Source organism: Fukomys damarensis, unplaced genomic scaffold, assembly GCF_012274545.1.
Source record: "Fukomys damarensis isolate Sample0158 unplaced genomic scaffold, DMR_v1.0_HiC HiC_scaffold_14, whole genome shotgun sequence".
NCBI classification, from domain to species: Eukaryota; Metazoa; Chordata; class Mammalia; order Rodentia; family Bathyergidae; genus Fukomys; species Fukomys damarensis.
The window spans coordinates 12,301,844-12,325,363 of NW_022900926.1; positions in this window are offsets into that span (position 1 = coordinate 12,301,844).

Here is a 23,520-nt window from a genome sequence, read left to right on the forward strand (position 1 = left end):
TATTATTTATCTAGTGATGCTTTAATGCATAATATTGGGCTTTCTCAGACTCTACTGGTAATTTTAAGTATGAACCCCAAACCTGAAGTTTTGATTATCTTTTGACAAAGTTAGGATAAAGACTAAGAAATTTTCTTGACACTTCTCTTTTCTGAGAGAGAAATGTTATCTAGATATCTCTCCTGCCTCTTGCCAAGGATCCAACTCTTTGACCACCATCTCCATGTGGATCGACTGGTGGGTTCAGCGAACATCCTCAGGTAGATTTAATTTCAACTTACATGTCTCTCTCCTTAATGCTTTCTTTTCCTATTGGACCATGGAGATTTCTCTTTTTCCTTTCTTGTTCATCAGTGCTTTTTTTTATTTTGGGAATATTTATTTAAATATAATACCTATACAACTCCCCCATTATAATTGTATAGCTCTATAAATTGTCATAAATTAAACTCTCCCATATAAGCGAGGCATGGTGACACATGCCTGTAGTGCCAGCACTCAGGAGGCTGAGGCAGGAGGATTGCTGTGAGTTTGAGGCCATCCTGAGCTACATAGTGAGTTCAAGGCCAGCCTGAATTGGGTAGCAAGACTCTGTCTCAAAACAAAACAAAACAACCTCCTCAAGAAAACCAAACTCACAAATAACTATTGCCTAAATCAATATCATGAGACTCAGAAATCTCCTATTTCCTGTAAGAGGCATTACCTAGCTCTACCAGGATAGCCACTAACCTGTGTTTTACCTTTATAGGTTAGCTTTCCTGCTTTAGGGAAATAGAGTGATACAATTTGTACTGTTTGTCTATGATTATTCTCTTTTTCTGCACAGCATCATATTTGTGAGACTTACGTAGGTTTTGTATGTAGTAGTAGTGTTTTGTTTGTCTCTTTATGAATATACTACAATGTATTCATTCTACTTGTTGGGGGACACCTGGGTTGTTTCTAGTTCGGGGCTATTATTAATAATACTGTCAACATTCTCACTATATCTCTTTTTGAATACAACATTTTTTTTGGGGGGGTACTGGGGATTGAACTCAGGTCCTTGTGCTTGAATACAACATATTTATCCATATTTAGTATATGACTGTGGTGGAATTACTAGGTTATACACATATTCTTTGGTACTTTTTCAAAGTGTTCATGTTAATTTATATTCCCATGAGAAATGTAGAAAAGTTGATATTGCTCCACATCCTCTCTGGCTTTTATCATCAGGTTGGTTTGTCTGCTTGTTTTTATGTTAGATATTCTGATGAGTCAGAAATTTGCTGTTTTAATTATGTCTCCCTGTTGGTTAATTATTTTACATTTTTCTGTATACTCATTGACTATTTGATTATTCTCTTTGTGGAGAAGTTAGTTTAGTGAACAATGATTGAATTTGTCTTTTCTTTATTCTTGGGGAGTTTCTTTTCTCTTCTGGCCATGAGATCTTTCTCAAAGAGAAGTATTTCCAACTCTTTTCCCACACTGTGACTCAACACTGTTATAATTATTTTTGGTGAAAAATATTTCTCAATTTTAACGAAGTCCAGGTTTTCATTGCTTTCCTTTGTGGTAAAAAAATCCGTTACTACACTCACATAAATCTTTTCTTTTGTTCTGTTTTAGAAATCTCTCTCCAATTCATGAAGACATTCTTTCATGCCATCCTTAATATCTCCTGCTTTGACTTTCATATTTACATACCACAATGCATGAGAAACTGATTTCCTCATAGTGTCATAAGTCAGGGAGCCACATGTTTGATCTGCTGCTTCTACATTCTCTCTTCTGCTCTGCTGGTCTATTTGTTCTTGCATCAGTACACACTGGGTTTTTTATTGTAACTTCCCAATGAATCTTGAAATCGGGTAGTGTGAGTTCTCCAGTTCCGTTATTCTGTGTCATGAATTAGGTCCCACTTTGGCTTCTCCTTCCTCTTCTTTTTACTCCATCTCTGATGATGCCTAATATTTAATTCTCTATAACTTGTTAAATCAATTATCATAGTTACTTCTGCTTTCCAGCCTCCCTAATTCTTCTTTATTCAGTTGATAAATGTTTTTGAATTAAGACTTCCAGGTTTAGAAAATAAAATTATGTAACATCTACTTAAATTGGAATTCCAGATAAACAAGAGATATTTTTAAAGAATGGGACATATTTAAAATTCTCCACTCTTCATCTGAAATTCAAATCTAGTCTTCTGTATTTTGTCTAGAAACCTTGTTATGAACACCTATTGGGTTAAGTATTGTTGTAGGTACAAGTAACATAGGCAAAAGTTGTTCAACCCCCCATCTCAGGGTTTACATTCTATTAGGAAGGACAAATAGCACATAACAAGTCAATCATATAGTATGTTGGAGTGTAGACAATGCTATGGAAATACAGTAGGCCAATGCATTTCAGGTGTGTATAGAGTGGGATTTTACTTCAGATGTGTTGGAAAGGGTGTTAAATCAGAAGTGAAATTACAGCAAGAATTTGAGTTCTGTAAGTGTGGGAGGAGGTGTGTCCCAGGCAAAAGGAGCGGTGCACACACTCCTAGTCAAGTGGATGGCCAGATGCCCAGGCACGGGTGTGCAGTCCTTGGCCCTGTTGGATTAGCAAGAAGAGAGTGGCAAGATGAAATTGGTAGTGTAGTCAAGATAGGGCATAGAGAGCTGCTGTGAAAACCAGGCTTCTATGAGTGCAGCATGAAGACGGCGCAGCATTAAATCGTGGTGATTGTGTCCAAAGCTAAGACACTCTTGAAAGAATTTCTGGCCACCTGAGAGATGCAAATGAAAACAGCACTGAGATTCCATCTCACCCCAGAAAGAATAGCTGCTATTAAGAAATCAACCAATAACAAATGCTGGAGGGGTTGTGGGGGAAAAGGAACCTTTCTTCATTGTTGGTGGGAGTGCAAACTAGTGCAACCATTATTGAAGTCAGTGTGGAAATACCTTCGAGAACTTGGATTAGAGGTCCCTTTTGACCCAGCTATTCTGTGCTGGCTATATTCCCCAAAGAATTAAAAGCATTATACCACAGTGATATAGGCTCACCCATGTTTATATTGGCAAAATTTGTAATAGCTAAAACTTGGAAACAGCCCAAGTGCCCATCAACTGGTACTTGAATAAAGAAAATGTGTTTTGTTGTTGTTGTTGTCTTTAATATAATGGAGTACTATTTAGCCGTAAAGAATGAGAAAGTAGACATTTATAGCTAAATGGATACACATTAAGGCCATACTCTTAAGTGAAATAAGTAGAACACATGTGTAAGTACCTCATTGTTTCTCTGATGTGAGAAACTGAAAGTATAAATGAGGACCAAAATATATAATAATGTGAAATAGGAAGAAAAGATCCAAAAGGGAAGGGGAAGTTGGGGGGGGTAGGGGAAAGGAAAGATGGTAAAGGAAAAAATATGAGAAAAAGACAAAAATAGAGGCACTCTTTGTGAATAGGGATGTGTAGAGGGGTGGAAGGAAAGATAGGGCAAAGGGAAAAAATAAGAAACAAGATATATTATGTAAAGGTACAAATTCCCAATGTGATCATATTGTGTACCTAAAATGTACCAATTAACTTAATGAATAATAAAAAGAGAAGTAATCCGGCTGCTGAAAATGGCACTGGTGAGCCAGTGGAGACCAAGGAATGGGTTATGCAGTAACTGAGGCAGGCAGGAGTTGATGGTGACCTTAACTGTTGAGGATGGGTGTCAGTGGAAGAATGAATGGTACCTAAATTCCCTCTTGGTGATAGCATTGCGAAAGGGACTGGTACATGACACACAGAGACACAAAAGTGGGTAAAACAAAAAACGTGTACTTTGCTAGCAAAGGGTTGGCCTGCACCAAGAGCTGTGCCAAAGGACCGATCTGGGCTGGGTTACAGCCTGCCTTTTATAGGAGTTTTACAATTATGACCTCATTTTAGGTAGCTCAATAAGACATTCCAGTTCCCATAGTTCCCATCACAAATCATGGTCACAAGACAGTTAATGTCAACTCAAATGTAGCATTCTCTTTCAGGGTATTTATCTTTAGCTATTCCAGCTCACAAGAGTGGGGGTCAGGGTTAGGAAAGCAGGACTGGTGACATTCCTTTCATCTTGACTCCTTTATAGTCATATGATTTACAGAAAGTTTTAGGGCTTAGGGCCCGGTGAATGTTATCTTAGCTTGAACTTATGGTCTCATCCTGGGATGAGGCTAAGCACCTCTGGCATCTGTTAATTTTAAACTAGGGCTACGTGCCTTTAAGCTTTAATGGTGAAACTTCTGATACTTTGTTCTGAGAAACAAGCAAGGCAAAGCAAATTACAGGAGCAAAAAACAGCAGTTATTCTATATTTCCTTAACATTTTGTAGGCTTCAGACTATTTGCAAAAGTTCTCTCTATCAGTAGGCCTAACAGGACTTACTAATTTAGTGGGAATTAGTGTTAGAGAAAGAGCAGGTAGAGCCCTGGATAATGGCAAAAGTTTTGATTGAGAAATTGTAATCCATAACACCTTTCATGCATGTAAACCCCATCTCTTCTTTTTTCAGTTTTCAGTGCTTTGTGATTTGTTATATTTCTTCCGTGATAGTGTATTGGGGCTTTTAGTTGGGACGATAATAAACTTGTAGGTTCAATCCAACATATGTATTTAGATATCTACATAGTTTACCTGATAAACTAATTTTATTCATAGAAGTAAAATTTGCTTTTTCAGTGTACAGATTCCTCAAAAAACTGAAATTACAGATTTCATTTGAATCAGCTATGTCCCTTATAGATATCAACCTAAAAGAGTTAAAGACATCATATTACAGTGATCCTCGAATACCCATATGTATAGCACCATAAGTCATAATAACTAAATCTTAGAAGCAGCCTGTAAGTCCATCCACGGATGAGTGGATAAAGCCCTTGTGGCATTTCCACACAATGGAGGGCTGCTCTGCCACAAGGAAGGATAAACGAGTCACTTGTAGGAAAATGGCTGCACCTTGAGATCATCATGTTGAATGAAATAAATCAGACGCATAAGCTTAAATATCTGACGGTTTCTCTTATATGAGAAACTCAAAGTATAGATACAGAGCGAAATAAAAGATGATAGGAACTAGGGAGAGAGATCTTTCTCAAGTAAGAAGGGGACTGAGAGATGCAGGGAGGGGGTGCAAGGGAAGGGAGGGGACGAAAAAGGAATGAAGAGGTGCGGTGTACATGTACCCCCTCCACACAAGAAGAGAAACATTATGTACTGCACACACGTACGGAAAAAGGGAACAACATCAAAAAATGGGTGGGAGGGGATGGAGGGAAGGAAGAAGGGTTAGAAAAAGGAGTTAAGATGTGCTGTGCACGTGTAGGAAATCCTCACATGGAATGTAAACACTGCGTACGACAAAAGTACTGATAAAAACATTAAATTTACTTTCTGTAAAAAAGCAACTGACTTAATTTACAGCGAAGGAACTCCTTTGGAATTTTACTGTAATGGGAAGCTTTATTTTTACGAAGTGGGTAGAAATAAATGCCCATGATCTAGACAGTGTGGCGCGTATCCATGTAACACATGTGATTCAATTAGAATTTCCTTGTTGTATTTGGTTTCCGTGGGGAGAGATTATTTTTTATCCTTGTGCCACTGCCAACATGATATCCACGAATTAACTTCTCTGTAATTAAACTAGTCCATTTTAGTATTTTGGAAAGAGTCATGGTACTCACTCAAGAGCTTTTATGTGCCCAAAGAGAGGTACTGAAAACCCCGTACAATAGTACAAGGAATTGGAAAACATCTAACAAATTAGAGTGGATATTTAAAGCCCATCATTGAGAAGTATGAGAGGGATCCATGAAAAGAACTGAATAAATGCCTAAATTGTTATAATCAGTATTTTGTTAAATAGCTTTTTCCTGTTTGAGAATGATAATTTAGATTTTTGTGCTATTATGCTATTACTGGCTTCCTGTGGTCTTTTGCCCCCTCCTGTTTTGTAGAAGAGTGTTAAACCTTAGTTGGATTTATTTCTTTTAGGTATTTCCCATATCTCCCTGTCCTTTCCATGACCCCAAGTGATCAACTAAAAATACTAAAGAAGAAATAAACATTTAAAAACTGCGTACTGTAAAATGATCTTTATACAGGAAGAAAGACTTTTTAGTAGGAGTAACTTGAAGAAAGGAGACATTATTTTAAGATGAGAATTAGATATATCGTTTGAGTAAGATTTAAAAATTAAATTCTATAGATGAAAAATATACTCAGTTACATTTAAAATCTTTTCATATTGTCATCAGAGAACTAAAATATCCTGAGTTGCCCTTCCTGGGCTTATTTCACAACTGTGCGCTGAATAATTTGTGTTCCTATGTTGGTGACACTGTGATACCTGGAACTGTGCTCGTGTCTCTGCCGCTGTGCTTCTCGAGGTGCAGCAGCAGGCTCTCCAGGAGCCTGTGTCAACTCGCAAGTGCTCAGTCCTCCAGGATGAGCCAGGTGAGCTTCCCAGAGCCTGCATCTGGTATTGAATGTTTGTTAGACTCTACTGCTACATTTTAATGTGGGACACAAAGGAGACAAAGGAAATTCACACTTTCCCCAGGTCCCCTGGGCTGTACCCCAACCCAAGACCCTAGGTGTTCTGTCTCCTTTCCTGTTCAGGCACTTTGACATAATTTTGTACGCAGCTGTCTCTGAAGGTTCCCAAGAGAATTCCTGTGACGGTAGCCCCATCTTTGGGGTCCCCAGGATTCCATCGCAGTCACCTTAACCCATGGCTGTTTTCCATGTGCAGAGCATCTGGAGCTGGCTGTAGAGCATGGTGTGAATCACGATTGTTCTGCTGAGCTCCTCAGTCCTCCTTCACAACAGAGCGTGCCTAGTTTTGTCCCAGATAAATCCACTGAGTGACTTTAATGTTTTTAATCCAATACACAATCATTTTAACTGATAGGAATTCAGCACTTTCTTTCTATAAGGGCCCATTCCGTAGTATCTCTTTTAAGTATCACAGCAATTCTCTGCATTATCATTATTTATTCGTTTTTGCAGATGGGAAGTAGAGTACAGAGTGGTCAAGTTACATCCTTAAGGTTATTCAGCTCCAAAGAGGAGGATAAGCTGGACGTTGTGGTTTATGCCTGCAATCCTAACACTCAGGGAGGCTGAGGCAGAAAGATTGCAAGTTCGGGCTCAGCCTGGGCAACTTAGTGGCTTAACAAGAATCTGTCTCAAAATTTAAAAAAAAGTAGGGTTGGGGATGTAGCTCAGTGCAAAGGTCCTGGGTTTGACCCCCTGGCCCCCAAGTGGGGTACAAGATTTGATCTCAAGTGGTCCTCCTTAAAGGTCCCACCTTTACACATTGACTACATTCTTCATCTAGAGAGAACCTCAAAGGAACAGCATACCTTTGTTAAATAGAAAAATGAAGTATCCTCACCATGGATAACAGGGCCACTTCCTGTCACTGACATGCCCTTCCTTACATGGTGGGCTCCACCTGCCCACAGTGGCACCTGCCACAGATAGAGCTTTTTACACACACTGGGACTTAGCCATCCCCAGTTCAGACTCTGAGGCCAATGAGATCCTAATTCCTTTTCACAGCAGTCAGTGTCCACATTCTTGGCCTCGCTCGGTAACCTTCCCTTCTTGGGAAGAGAACAGAGGATTCGACTGCAGCCTTTATGTGGTGATTGACGGCTCCCACTCTAAGTTATTGGGAATGAATTTCAATTGTGCACTGTGTCTCTACACATCTTCACTCAAGCCTTTGGTTTTATCTCTTATGGAAGGATTTGAGTCCATTAAAATGTCATCATTTAATAACTGTGGGAAGATAATCTGAGAGGGAGATCCTTGAAATAGTGCCACACTTTCCTGACTTGCATCATCTTATGAGACTAAGCTGGTTTTCCTTGATTATTTAGAGCAACTCTCCTCTGGTGAAGCTAAGGCTGACAGTGGTCAGTTGGTTGTGGCAGATGCTTTCCAGGGGTTCCTGAAGCTTCTGGAACAGTGCGGACACCACTGTGACATTTTTTCCAAGACTTGAACAAGTGTGGAGGAGACGTCTTCCCACTGTCCCTGCCTGACAGAATCTTTACAAACAGCTCAGAGCTTCTGTGCATTTAGGCGAGCAGCTTGAGGAGGTGCTTTTATAGAAATGCTACTTTTGTGTGACATCTGGGAAACCTATGTGATTTGTGTTATTTTTGACTTTTGGTAAGAAGATGGTGAAAATAAAGCCAGCCTATTAGAAGAGATGTTGTGGTGGGTGGGCTTTTATGTGTCCCACTGTTTTCAAAATCTTTTTATGTTTGTTTTGTCTGCTGAACTCATCGATGTGATGGACTGTTTCTTTTGTCTTTGTAGCCTCAGTGTCCAGTAGAGTGCGTGTTACAGAGAGAGTAGTCAGAAAAGGTGCAATGAAAGCATTCATGAGGGGTAGGTGAGCACATTTGTGTCGAGTCTATGTGCAGGATAATCTCCAACAAGCTTTATGGAACATTGGAAAGTGTCCTACAGGAAGGGAAGCACCATTTATGCTACTGGACTTAAGGTACTAGCTTAAGCAAAAATCATCCTGTTTATTAACACAAATAAGGTCTTAAAGCTGTAAGTGTAGCTCAGTGGTAGAGCACTAGAGCAACATGTGTGAGGCCCTGGATTTGATCTCCAGCACCACCAGTGACAGGAAGAAGAGGAGGAGGAGGAGGAGGAGGAGGAGGGGAAAGAGGAAGGAGAAAGAGAAGGAGAGGGAGAAGATGAAGGGGAAGAAGGTGGAGGAAGAAGGGGGAGAAAGAAGACAAAGATGAGGACAAAGAGAAAGAAAATGAAGACGAGGAAGAGGAAGTAGAAAAGGAGGGAAGAGGAGGAATAATTAGGAGGAAGGTTGTAAGTCAATACTGACTTAAAGAAATTTCCAAAAAGGCTTTTTCGTATTCATGGCTTATGTTCTTTTAAAGAAAGCACAGGGCCTTCTACCTTTCTTTACTTATCAACAGGTTCATCATCCTTTTAGGATTCTGTATCCTCTGTTCTACCCGAGCACCTTTCGCCTCCGGACATACAGCCTTTCTCCATGCTCACCAGGATCCTCAGTGATCTTCTAGCCAACACGTTGGGCCCTGAGCGGCCCTGGCGATTCCCGCCCTCCCGTATGCTTGTGACACTCCCCTGGTCCTCAGTCCTACGCCTCAGCTGCTGTGTAGTTTCAGGATCCTACTTACACCTTTATTCTCCAACAGCTCTTGATTCTTCAGTTTTGTGTTTTGCTCAGTCCCTCAAACACACGTTAGTACCACAATTACAATTTTATTTCATGTTTACCTTATCCGTGTTCATTAAATTTCTCCCCAAATGTAAACTCTCTGGTTGTGTCAAACTTCTGAATCCCCTGCAATGCCGAATCAAAGGCCAGGCGTGTAAAAAGGCACTCAGTTGTTAGCAGAGCACAGGTTTACTACTTTGTGTTTCACAGCCTGCTTTACTGATAATGTTCACAGCAGAACTACTCTGCGATCAAGAAGGATAAACCTGAGTCACCTGGGAAAATGGATGCACCTCGAGACCACAGTGTTAAGTGAAATAAATCAGACAGACAAGCTTAAATATTGATATTGCATGGCTTCTCTTCTTCTTCTTCTTCTTCCTCTTCTTCTTCATTTTTTTTTTTTTTTGGTACCAGGGATCGAACTCGGGACCTCGTGCTTCTGAAGCAGGCAGTAGAACCGCTGAGTTAAATCCCTGGCTCTGCATGGCTTCTCTTATACGAGAAACTCAAAGGTATAAATAAATCAAAGAACAAAACAAAAGATAGATTATAAGAAACAGGGATACAGATCTTGTGCCAATGGGAAGTGGACCAAGAGATGGAGAGTAGAGGGAGGAAGGAGAGGGAGAAGAGGAGGTGAAAATAATTAAAATCTGTGGCCCACGTGGGCCAAGTCCTCATGATTGGAACCATTATGCACTGCATACTGTACTCATAAAAGTTAAAAATTAAAATTCTTTTATCTGAATCATTTTCTGAGCTGCCACATCTTAATACCACGTCTTAACCAGATGAAAGCAAACGTATTTGCTAGTTTCCTCTTTGGAACTTTGCTCTACATTCTGCCCATCAGACATTGATGGTTCTTTCAGAAGGATTTTCCCTGATGTTTCCTGCTCTGAGCATGCAGAGAACGCAGTCTGTTAGTTGAGGTTCTTCACAACTTTAACATCTTTGGGTGACATAAATCCAGGAAAATCTCTGGGCCCAGTGAAATAAACTAACAAGGAGAATGCTGGAGAAGTTCTTACCAGAGAGAACATTTTCCTCCTAACTGTTCATTTAGAGCCAAGAAGACCAGTGAGTGGAGCTCAAGGCAAAGCTGTGAGCCTGAAATAGCTCTTCTGCAGGTGGGAAGGAGGGTGTAAAATTGCTGACATTGATCTGAAAAAAATTTCAATTGTGAAGAAAAGGGAACTAGAACCTGGGATGGTGGTTTTTAGCTGAAACCAAAGCTCATCATTTCCAAGTATAAAGTAAGAGAAGGGCTTGAGGGTTGCTTTAATTTTAATATAAGAGAAATTTTCAATTTTTTTCCACTTCCTAGTGGCTCATGCTCCTGTTTACAGCTTCATTGAAGTGTCTGTATCTGAGGAGGTATATTTTATCAACTTTTTCTTTTAACTTGGTAATATGATTACTAGCATTAAGCTGCCTTTGCTTAGCAACTGAACTTCTTTACTACTCTCTTGAAAGATTGGTGTATTCAGAGGCTCACTTACCCATCTAACCTGCACCTTCTAAAATGCTTTATTCTGTTGGCCATCTGTCAAAAATTAGCATCTTGTGAGTCTTCTATTTGTTGATTTAAACCCCAAGAAGAATCCTTGTCCGATTGTAAATCATCTCTGACTACTTGGATGAGGAGAATAGGCTAAAGATGTCTTGTTTTGTTTCTCCCAAGCATGTGCAAATTGTAAAAGTAGGCTAAGTCCTGATCATGGTTCTGGGCCACTTCAAAACCCAACCTTCACATTTTCGATTTTACAGCTACTCTCCTCTTTGAACTGCTGGTCGATGGTTTTATTTTTAATTTTCTGTTCTTTAGGCTTAGACTTCCATGAGTTAACTTCACAAATACTGTGATTAACTATGCTTTGTGCAATTACAATATTTTTTATTTTATCTGAATATTTCAGTGACAGATACCATAGCCTCAGTTCATGATTAATCGGCTGAGAGAAAGATGACCTTAGGGTTAGCTTGGTGTGAGTTATGAGAAGTGCTCCATATGCCAAGCAGCTGAAATGAATCTCCCTGAAAAATAATTCTTTGGAGAGTACATTGAAATTGGAAAAAACATAGACAGTAATGTGTATATTCTTACAGGGGCAGAAGCAATATAATACACATTTAATAGTCCCTTGGGACATCTGCTAACCTTTTCTAAGATGAGAACTTACACAGACACCCTCAGTAAGTGGGAGGAAGAAAGCAAAAACCACTTAGAAGATTCTATGAAAAACATTATGTAGACATGCTGTCAACGTCACATGAGAGTTTCAAGGGCTTGAAATCAAGCCTTTCTGTAAGGAAGTCATTAGGATTTGACTGACACTGTCAAAAGTTAGCTAGTGAAAAGTTAGTAAATTGTTTTCTGCAATATTTCACAACTCCAGCACTACTGCTGCATTGTGTTTCCATGATTTGGGGGAGCTTTATTCTTCTTAGGCCAAGAGTCAATTAAAAAACTCTTAGGACAATTTTTCCAATCACTTTTTACTTTTGATTTCAGGAAACATGTCATTGGTTACACATTACAGACACAAGCTATTTTTTGCTGCCATTAGAAGCACTCTGATTTGCACTATAAATATGGACCAGACTAGAATTCAAAGCCTTTTATTTAGTATATTGTTCAAAGTCAAACATCACTTAGCGTCATTTTTATATGTTCAGATACTCATAGAGAATGTCAGCTCTGAACACTTCTTTATTGTAAAACTCTACAAAAGATCCAGAATCGTTAAAACTGGCTAAATCCAGAAATACACACAGCATTCAATTTTCTAACTGCAGCACTAGTGATTTAAGTGAACAAAGGAATTGAAGCCACACATAAACTGGGGGCCACTGTTGCACACAGTCGGATTTGAGATGTGACATTCTTGGTGAAGGGCAATGTATCTTAAGTTTAGAAGCAGGGAAACCCTTTAGAATCATATTTGGTTAACAAAATCAAGAGCCATAAAATTTATCAGGTGTATTCTCCTTATCTCATAGTAGGAATGAGAAGTATTTCTAGTTCAGAAATTGAAACCTAAAATCTGTTTTGCAAATACTGACAGGTTACTGATAACTAAACCAGAAAATGTAACCGTTGTAACTGGCTTCATGTTTTCTTTTCAATTCAAAGAAAATAATTATATAACAATTATAGGTAAGTTCTCAAGCCACATTTCCATTCATGGAAAGAGTTCATCTTCTGAAACTTTATGAATGAATTTTTAATTGATTCTATGGATCCAACTTGATATCTACTGTCTTGTATTGGATTATGCTATTCTGTGTCTAGATGGCCTTTTGAACAAGCGTTTGTGTGAGTGACATTTGTTGCTGGAGAGGGGAGGATGACAGATTTGGTCAAAGCAGTGAGCATTCCTTTAAAAGATCCGCTGAGGAAGAAAGACACTTCTGTACATTCTTACTTTGATGTAGCTTCCTCCCTCTTTCTTTTTTTCTCACATGAAGCATCACATCATTCTTGTTTCTTTGTTTTTTTGTTTGTTTGTTTTGTTTTGTTTTTGAGACAGGGTCTCACTAGTAGTGAGACTGACCTGGAACTCACTGTGTAGCCCAGGCTGGTCTCTAACTCACAGTGATCCTCCTGCCTCAGCCTCCCGAGTGCTGGGATTACAGGCATGCGCCACCGCACCCGGCTCATATCATTCTAAAGGTCAAGAAACTCACAGGTGAAAAATGTAAGGCTTTCTCGGGTTTGGGAGAATCATGTTGTCATTTAAAAGAAAATAGTTCTTACCAGGCAGAGCAGTCTTCTGAGTATTTCATTCCTGGGACTGTTTGCATTCTTTCCCAGTGAGCTAGAGATGCTGCCATCAGGACCTATTTATAACAGGCAAGAAAAGATATCAAGCTATTCAGTGCTGTGTTAGGAATAAAACCTTCAAGGGATTGGATGGAATTGCTACGTGACTCTTCCTAGCAAGATCCTTGCCCTTTGAGGGCTATGTAGCTATATGTTAGTCCTGAAAGAGTCTAACTCAGCAACTGAAAGTGACGTGAACTTAGAAACAGCTGGACTGAAACCATACATGGTGAAGTCAAAAAGTTACTCTTTCTTAAGCTGTGTCTGAGATATGCTGGGGTTATTTCAGTGCCTGAAGAATAAATAGAGCTTGAGGCCCTCAGGCAGATAATGTCCAAGTACATGAGAGCCTCTGAATTTTCCCAGGCTGTATCTCTTACCCAGTTATCTTTTAGCTTTCACTCTGGCTTTAAAAAACATTTCTGTAGCCCTCTGTGTGTCCGAGCCCTCTGTGGTGCAGATAGACTGACCTGCTTGCATAAATCCAGGAGAAAAGTTTTCTCTTAACATTGTGTTCCTTGGCATTGCCACGACCAAAACACTGAAGGAAAATAGAAAGCAAATGACAAAACCCTAACGACAAGATGTTGATGCCCTTATTTCGAGCTTTTTTTTTTTTGTAGAGGACGAGAACAAGTAACAGAAACTAAAACATCTTTCTCAACAACTTAGCCAATTGTAAGAGTTGGAAACACTTTTCCTGGCTTCCAGTTTCCCAGCCCAAGGGTGCTTTTCATTGAGAAATGCAAATCAGTATCAAAAGCTATGGGTGGAAAGAAGCCTTGTTTACATGGGGTGGGTGCAATCTTATCAGTTCTATACTGGTCCCTTGACATAATGATTCTGTGGCCCATGCAGCCACGTGGGGCTTCTTTACTTTCTGGCTTCTTTAACTTCTCTCCTTTATCAATATCGAGATGTCCTCTTTGAATTATGAAAGCATTTGATACAATGAGAACTGGCCTGTTAATATAGCACCTTCTTTTAAGTGTGAGAAGTGATTTATTCCTACGCAAGTATGTACTTACATTGACATTTTCAGCTCTCTGGTTGAAACACTGCCATGCCCACCTGGCTCTCACTGAGTCAGAAGTGTAAAGTGTGAAGGAGCAATTCTCAGTAGGGATAGCATTGCTTTTCCCAGAGAGGAACTTTTCTTCTAATTCAGCACTGCTAGGCCACCTGATCTACACGAGAGAACAATGAATTATTGAATCTGTGTCACTGTGTGTTGTAAATTTGAGTCCTAAACCTAAGTCACTCTTAGGTTCCCCTGATGCAACAAACATCATAGTGAAGAGAAAGGAAAATCTCGATCAAACTTTTGGTTATTCTGGGTTTTATCTCAGCAGATTTTGGAGTGGATCAAGTGAATGATACACATAAAAGTACTTTGATAAACTTCCAAATGCTGTATAAGTTAAAGATATAGTTAAATGTTAATTTGAAGAAATTTGTTTTAATTGATAGTGTTAAAATATATAAAAGGATACATATTTACCAGGGAATTATCCTAAGGGTACATGTGTTACATTAGCAGGCCCTGAGCTTAGCATGTGCTTCACCCTATAAGAGGATTAACTCTTACTGTTTCCATCTTTAAATTTGAAAGTTAAAGCTAAAAAAAAAAAAATCATACAACTGATAAGTGGTGGGACCACAGACTTATGACTTCAAAATACATGTTCTAGCTTTTGATTCTAGTACCTGAAATAAAAGCTAGATTTTTCATTATACCAGTGGAACACCTAGTAGATAGATAACTTTATAACTCTACTGGTCATGTCTAAGTTTTTTTTTTTTTTGGCTAGGTATTTAATTTTAAATAAAAAACTCGGAAGACTTAAACAATTCTACATTCTCCACAAAGGAAGCAAATGCAAATAAGCTGCCAGCAACTGGCGAACATGAGTCATGGGAAAGGCTTTTATCTTTGGTGATAGAGGGTGCTGGGCTGACTGCTCGGAGATCGGAATCTGCCGTGATCTGACTGTGGGACATGTGGAAGTTATATTTCTGGAATACAACGTCTACACATGCCTTCTGGCTCTGAAATTCTACAGCTCTCTTAGCCTATCTTCTGAAGACCTGGCATTGTTTATTTAAGACCTGCATTATTCAAACTAGAGAGAAGACATGTTCTGTGACTGACTACGGTCATGGTGGCACAACCCTGGATATACTAAAAGCCACGGATTTGGATAATTTAAGTAGGTGAATGTTGTGCTAAGTAAGTCATTAATAAAACTACTAAAAACAATATACATGTATATAAAATTTAAAAAGTCACACTTAAGAGTACCATGATCCATTGGAACATTATTTTTCAGAAAAGCAGGAGTAGTAAATTGACATTAAGATGACTAAAATACAACTTAAAGTAAAAATATAATATGTACCATGAAATAATCTTAAAAATGGCAGAGTGTGGCTCTCTCTCCTTTGATTGGAGACAACCCGGCAGGTTTTCCCTACAATAAAGGTTTGTAGTGGTTCTGGTGTGGGAAAAAAAAAAATGGCAGAGTGCTGTGGGAAGAGATTTACCTAGTGGAGAAAGCACTGTGGTCGGAATAGCGATTCTCTCCAGCAGCACTGTCTCCCATGGCAGCTTTAGTGCGGGTGGACAGGACAGAAATTATTCACATTATGCAGAAGGCGCTCTGCCCATCCTTCCAACTCTGCATTCTGCAGACTCCTCTCCTGCTTCCATCAGTTTTACTTCCTGTTTTGCAGAGGCAGAAACTGTGTGGTAAGAGGATAAGTCATTCTGGCCTGATCACCTGGGCACTGGCAGAATGAGAGTTCAGATGCCCACATCCTTACTAAATGGCACACTGACTAAAGAACAACATACTTCACTTTGAAATATTTTAATTTAACACAACAGTGGCATGTGTAGACATGGAACTTGTAACTTATCGTATATTTTTGGGCTTAAATAGTACCGTGTGGGTCGAATGCAAGTATATTTTGCTTTGGAACTTTGTGTTTGCCCAATCTTTTTTGCCCTAATTTAGGATTTTAAAATATATCATCACTGCTAGGTAATGAGGTCAGGAGGGTCAATAGGCAAATGAAGGCTATCACATTTTCTTCTTTTCAATACACACATAAATACAAAGTTAAGAAACAGGCATGCAGAGTAAACTTTCCTAAAGCATCTAGAGTTTTCCTATATCTTTAGACAGTCTTCCAGGAGTGTTTTAAGATGACTTCAGTCAGGGCCAGGGATTTAGCTCAGTGGGACCACTGCCTGCCTCACAAGTGCAAGTTCGGTCCCCAGTACCAAAAAAAAAGATGACTTCCGTCAATCAAGTTTGGAAATCTCTGATTCTTTATGCAGAACGATTGTCTTGTTACTGAGCCAAGGTGATGGCTTCTCCAGCATGAATGTTGAGTGCGACTTTGCTGTCGTGTATCCTGTTGCCCCTCAGGACGATGTATCCCACTCACCCATGAGCAGCCATATGTAGTGAAGCAAGTTCTGCAAATAATGATAATATTGTGTAGATGTTGAACTGAATATCACTCAACAAGAATTCTGTGCACATTTCATTTTTAGGACAGGAAATTTCTATTTAGTCTATGGCTTCGGGTGTGACTGGGAGGCAGTTTTTTATTCAGAAGCAGACGATGGTGTATTTTCCCACCTTGACTATTTTCTTGGGATTTCTGCTCATCCTGTCTAGGCGCCCACTCCCGGCAGGTGCATCTCATCAGCATCCAAACGAGGCCAGGGCTGAGTTGCTCCATAAATGCTGACTGAGGAACCTGGAGTCACTTTCTGCTTTCACCAATACCTGCAGGACACAAGACTGCAAAAGCACAGGTGGAGGACATCTACCTAGTGTGTTTCTTTTTTCTTTTAAAAGAGAAAAGGAGTCTTGCCATATTTCCCTCAAGCCATTTAAAACTATGAATATTTTCATCCACTGGTGGGCAAATGAGTTCAATGTTATTTATAGAGGAAATATCTTTGTATATGAATCAAATATAACTGGAAAATACACAAACCCACCTTAATCACTGGAGAAAGCTTCAAATAAATGTTTTTCCCCTTATTCCATTTACTTTATGAAAAAAAAAAACTTTAAAAAAATGCTAGTATGAAGACTTGTTGCTATGGGCTGAATAATGTTTCTCCAAAATCCGTATGTTGAAGCCCTAAACCCTAATGTGATGGTCTGTAGAAATGAGGATTTCATGAGATAGTTAGATCACAATGCAGTCACTACTGTCTGGCCTCCTTCAAGGGATTAATGCCCTGTAAGAAGGTCCAGACTGCTGCCTCTTCTCTCCTTCTGTCCTTCCACCTCTCCCTCCACAGGAGCACATGGGGAAAGGCAGCCAGCTACAAACCAGGAAGAGAGTTTTCACCATAAACAGAACCTGATCTCAATCTTGGACCACTGTGAGGAAATTAATTTCTGTCATTGAAGCCACTCGGCCTATGGTATTTTGTTATGGTAGCTAGGCTGACTAAGACGTTGTCAGGTAGCAAATATCAATGTAAATATAACTTGGACATTTTGGGTAGCCAAGCAGCTGGATACTAAAGTAGCTGAGCTTAATTACTCATTTAAAAAAATCCACTGCACAACACACCACATGGGTGCATTTGTAGGAGATTTAGCATATATTGTTTTATAGAATGCTCAGGTTAAGGGATACTATGGCTGAATAATAGAATTCAAAGTTTATTAGATATTACTTTCTTTTATCTCCTGCAGGTAATGGCAAAATCAGAAAGACAAAGCAAGGTTAGGATAGAGCCAAGAACAGAAAACATGAGCCTGCAGAAGAATAAGTCATAGACTACCTTGTATCATCTCAACCACCGTCTGTGTACTGTCATCTCATGCTAATAGTATAGTAGAAATAAAAATAAAAAACTTCCATATCTGACTATAATAAAGTACCTGTTACGATACTTGCTTTCCTACTATAAGTGACTATGAGTATCTATCTATCTATAAAGTAACTATAAAACAACTATAAAAGTATATACATATATATATATATGTATATACACATACATGAAAGTAACTATAAAAGTATATATATATTTTTTTTTCCAGGATTCAGGATTTCTTGAATTAGTAGGATTTCCCTACTCGTCCTATGCATACTTTTGCTACTATGAACCAAGAGATAGAAGCCAAGTAGAGTGTCAGTCTAGCTGAGCTGAGTTAGGGAGAGGCTTTTGACATGGCTAAATTTGCAAGATAGGATATAAACAAGCCAAACCAAGGGTGAGCTTTGAATGTGTGAGATGGGAGGAGCAAGGAAGGAAATCTACGGGGAGGTTCACTCTGGCTCTTTAACCAAGAGCAAGGCCTACCACAACAACTGTGGAAGGGCTGACCATGGATTTCCTGCAGGGCTGGAAAACACTGGAGTTCCAACCAGCCAGGGTGGAGAGTCTTTGTTGAGTGCCTTGAGCATTTATTGGAGATCCTAAAAAAGCCACATCGTTTGAGTAGGGATCACATTATAGTGTAAGTCATTCTAAGACTAAGGTCCAAAGCAAAATAGACTCATCTTTAAAAAATAAAACTAAACCGAAGAAAAGCAAATGATTCTACCAGTAACCTAATGGTCTGCTAGAATAAAATACTTCCCCCTTAAACAAAGACTGTAAGGTCTAGGCTGTCTACAACACATGACCCACATGTCTAGCATACAATAATAACTTACTTGAATTACAAAGAAACAAGAATATGTAACAATAAAGAAGAAAAGAAGATTGTTTTATAGAAACAGACACTGAGGTGGCATGGATAATGGTATTCATACAAAATAACATTGAGGAAACTATAATACATAATGTTTGAAGACAGAAAGGAAAAGATGGCTTTATGAGCAAAATAAAGGCATTTCATCATAGAAATTAGATATAGAAAAAAATCAGATTGAAATTGTCTAACTAAAAAGCATGATGAAAAAGTCATTGTGTGGGATTAACAACTGGTTAGAAGTGGTAGAAATTGTCAGGGAACTTGTCAATAAAATTATCCAATCTGAGAAACAGAAAAATTGAAAAATTTAGAGAACCTTCATTGTCTGTTGAACTATATTCAACAGCTGCAGTTGGAATGAGATGGAAAAATAATATTTGAAGATCTAGTGGCTGAAAAGTTTCTACATTTAATAAGTGGTATCAATTTTATGTCCACAAAACATAAAACCCAAGTAAAATGATGAAAACGTAGCAGCATTATAGTCAAACAACTGAAAGCAGAGATATCAAGAAAACTTCTTTAACAGGTCTTGACTGCTAACTTTCAGGAATAACTAAATGTATTTTACAGTAAAAAAAAAGAGTGATTTTGTTTTTAAGGTTCAAGAGAAAAATTAGTCTCCAAGCTCATGAATAATTCAGGCGATTTCACTATGGTAGAGATGAATCAGCTGGGGAATTGGAGCAAAGGACATATAGTTCATAGTAAATCACCTGTATTTTTCTATGCTCTTCATTTTGTTTATGTTTCACAGAAGAAAGTTTACTGAAGTCACACCTAGAGGAGGCTGGGAGACATATTATCCTGGCATTGCCCTTACTGGTTACTTTCTTTTTTCCAAAAAGGTTAATGTAGCATTTACTTCATCTCTACAAATAACCTTAATAATTGTATAGTGTTGAATAACTGAGTACCTACTATGTGTTAGCTGCTTTTTGTTCATTTGGTCACTATACTATTCCTTTCAAATTCTGCACACTAAGAACAAACTGTCTGAAAAAGAAATTTGGAAGGTGATTTTTTTTTTCATTTACATTAACATCAAAATCTACTTAGGAGTAAATTTAACTAAAGAAGTGAAAGATCTTTGTACCATAACTTTGCAACACTGAGGGAAAAAATGAAGATGACAAGATGAAAATGAAAGATACCTTGTGTTCATGAAATGGAAGAATTAACATTTTAAAAATGCCCATACTTCCCAAAGACATCTATAGATTCAGTGTAATTTCTTTCAAAATTCCAAAATCATTTTTCACAAAACTAGACAAAAACAAGCCTAAAATTCATATTGTACCAGAAAGACCACAAATAGCCAAACAGATCTCAAGCAAAAAGGAATAAAGTGGAAACATATCAACTGACTTTAGAATATATTATAAAGCTCTAGTAATCAAAATGGCATGGTACTAGTATAAAAACATATACACTGAACAATGAGAATAAAGAGACCAGAAATACACCCCACATCAATGGTCAGTTGATTTTTAACCAAGGTGCCAAAAACACCCAGTGGGGATAAGGTAGTTTCTTCAACAGATGATGTTGGGAAAACTGGAAATCCTTGGGCAAAAGAAAGACACTGAGCCCTTACCTCACACTGTCTAGTATACAAAAATTAACTCAAAATGGATTAAAAACTTAAATGTAAGCAGGGATCTGTAAAACTACTAGAAGAAAATCCAAAGGGAAAGTTTCGTTTGGTCTAGGAAGTGTTTTTTTGTAGATGGTCCCAAAAGTACAGATGATGAAAGCAAAAATAGACAAATGGCATGGCCTCAAACTAAAAACTTTCCACATAGTAAAGGAAATTGTTAACAAAGTGAAGAGAAGATATTTAACAATATTCTGATAAGGGACTAATGCAAAAAATGTTTAAGGAACTCAACATTGTAGCAAGTAAACAAATACCTGATTAAAAAAATGGGTGACAATGTCCTCTCAGAGAGGACATCTATCTACAGCCCAGGGTATAAGAATGCTGAACGTCACCAATTGTCAGGCAGATGCAAATCAGAAACATAATGACCTATCATTTCACATCTGTTAGAATGGTTCTTACTAAAAGACTAAAGATAGCGAGTCTTGGCAAGGATGTGGAGAAAAGGAAACCTTTATACATTGTTGGCGGAAATGCGAATTAATACAGCCATTGGAAAAGCGTATGAAATTTCCTCAAATAACTAAAAAGAGAATTACAGCGGTCCCTTTCTCATTTGAGTGGTGTCTTAGTTACTTTCCTCATCTCTGAGACAAAATACCTGACACCCAGAGTTAAAGGAGCAAAGGTTTATTTAGCTCACAGTTTCTAGAGGTTTCAGCTCATAGTTGGCGGCTCCAAGGCAGGGTGGGATGGCAGAGGAGCATTGCAGAGGAGAAACAGTTCCTGGTGGACAGAAGATAGAAAATCTACAAGGGATCATCACAGCTCTTTGGAGTTCACAACTCACCACGCATTGCCAGGGGTGCTAGAAGTGGAACTGTGGGATTTAATGTTTTCCCAGCTGGAATTGGGATTTGCTTTGTTCCCATTCTTTACTATCTCCCTATTTGTAACTCTTGGAATGGAAATGTCTATTTTGTGCCATTGAATGTGTAACTTTCTTTTCATTCATACAGGGACTTACAGCTAATAGTTTAAGTCTCAGAGGAGACTTTGGACTTGGACTTTGCAGCAGTATTGAAACTGTCAGGACTTTGGCAACTCTTAGGGATGGGCTAACTGACTTTTGCATAAAGGCATATGGATGAGTCTTTGGGGAGCAGGGGCAGAATGTCATGGTTTGTGTCTAGATGTCCCCCTAAAGCCTCATGTGGTCATAGGTGGTGCTATTTCAGAGGTGGCTGGATCTAGTGTGTGATGCTAGGATTGATTCATGGTGCAATGCGAGGACCATGCTGGGATTAAGGGTGTGAGTGGTGTTTGCCCTTAGGGCAGGTAGCCTGGATAATACATAAGGGGCTTCTATCTTCTGGGTTCTTTTTAGAGCTGTGGTCCTCCCTTGTTGCTTTGCTACTTTCTGCCTTCCATGAACTATTTTTCTCCTCTGAGATGCCTGTCTGCCATGCTACCTTTCATGGCAGCAGACTATGAACTGAAACCTCTACATACTGCAAGCTAAATAAACCTTTCCTCCTTTAACCTTGGGTGTCAGGTATTTTGTTGCAGCAATGAGAGAAAAGTAACTAAGACAAGTGGGAGAGATTCCAAGACCCTCAGTGAATCCTGAAACTGTGGGCAATGTTGAATCGCAAATGTACTATATTTATTCCTATACAAAGGTGCCTGTGACAAAGTTTAATTCCTAAATTAGGGAGGGTAAGTGATTAACAACAAAAATAATATAAGAGAAATTATAACAATATAATGTAGTAAAAGTTATGTGAATGTGGTCTCTCACAAAATATTTTTTGTCTGAGCTCACCCTGTGCTGATATGAGATGGCCCCACACGTACGTGATGAGATGAAGTCAGGTGAAGGATGCAGGTGCTACCGCCTAGCACTAGGCTGCTACACTGGGGTTCCTTGGCGGTAACCACTTTGCAGCACAGCAGTCAGTCCAATAACTGGAATAGCTGCTAAATGACTGACAGGAAGCCTGCACAGTCTGGGTGTGTGAGACGAAGGGAGGGATGATTCATGTCCCAGGTGGGAGGGAGATGGCATGAAATTTCATCATGCTCCTCAGCACAGCACGCAATTGAAAAACTCATGAATTGTTTATTTCTGGAATTTACCATTTAGTACTTTCAACCGCGGTTGACCAAGGAAAACTGAAACCACAGAGTAAAACCACAGATAAGGAAGGACAACTGTATTGCACAACAATACAATCCTTAGCTTTCCTTTTAATTCCTTCGTGTGTGTGTGTGTGTGTGTGTGCACGCACATCCTTTGTGCACGTGTGTGTGTGCATGCGCACATGCTTGTTGTATGGATTTTCTGAAATTTTAATTTTGAGAAATCCACGAATCTTGTCCTTTATGGGTTTCACTTTTAAAAAATTCTTTCTTACCTTAATAGATAGTAGTTTATATTTTCTTCTATCAATTCTCAAGTTTGCTTCCACTTTACATCTAAATTATATAATGTAGGAATATATGTTCTGTAAAAATTTCATATCATTTTTATTCACCATATCCAAACTTTGGGCTGGATAGATATGTCCATCAACTGGAATGATACCTTTGTTTGTTTCCATATGGATTGTCAACTGTTTCATATCTTCCCCATCTATCTTTAAAGGCCATTGCTGTCTTCTGAGAAGTTTCTATCTTTGTGTGTCTCTGTTCTTACATTGTTTATTCTTCTATTAGTCAGTTTATCCTTGCCATGGTCACATTGTTTCAATTATGTTTGTAGTATACAAGATGTCATACCTTACACACCCTCGTAGTTATCTTGCAGATATTTATTAATAACTGTCACCACCAGTTTGGGTTGTTATTACATATATTTTTGCTATTATATTTCTTCATGGATGTTGTTTTTGTGCAGTAATACCTTTGGATTTTGTATACTTATCTGAATTCAATCTGGCCTCAAATCACAAATTCAATTTCTTGGCTGTTCTAATAATTTGTAGATATTCTTGGATTTTCTATGCAAATTTTCATAACTTTTACTCATAAAAAAAGTTTTAGATATTTTTCTCTCTGATTGTAGCTATTTGATTGGCTAGCATTCCTCATA